The sequence below is a fragment of the Bison bison genome, unplaced genomic scaffold (assembly GCF_000754665.1).
Source record: "Bison bison bison isolate TAMUID 2011002044 unplaced genomic scaffold, Bison_UMD1.0 scf7180017864526, whole genome shotgun sequence".
Taxonomy (NCBI): Eukaryota; Metazoa; Chordata; class Mammalia; order Artiodactyla; family Bovidae; genus Bison; species Bison bison.
Window position 1 is genome coordinate 913165 of NW_011495077.1, and position 477 is coordinate 913641.

Here is a 477-nt window from a genome sequence, read left to right on the forward strand (position 1 = left end):
GTTGGAGACCTGGTTTGGTGGTGCTGAATTCTCTCAGCTTTTGCTTGTCTGAGAAGCTTTTGATTTCTCCTTCATATTTGAATGAGATCCTTGCTGGATACAATAATCTGGGCTGTAGGTTATTTTCTTTCATCACTTTAAGTATGTCTTGCCATTCCCTCCTGGCTTGAAGAGTTTCTATTGAAAGATCAGCTGTTACCCTTATGGGAATTCCCTTGTGTGTTATTTGTTGTTTTTCCCTTGATGCTTTTAATATTTGTTCTTTGTGTTTGATCTTTGTTAATTTGATTAAACATGTGTATTGGGGTGTTTCACCTTGGGTTTATCCTGTTTGGGATTCTCTGTGTTTCTTGGACTTGGGTGATTATTTCCTTCCCCATTTTAGGGAAGTTTTCAACTATTATCTCTTCACGTATTTTCTCATGGTCTTTCTTTTTGTCTTCTTCTTCTGGGACCCCTATGATTCAAATGTTGTAG

General features: G+C 37.5%; 1 gene segment (V, D, J or C); it reads left to right on the forward strand.

Annotated features, from left to right (window-relative positions):
* Positions 1-477, forward strand: part of LOC104981963 — a 916007-nt gene that overhangs the window by 483471 nt on the left and 432059 nt on the right.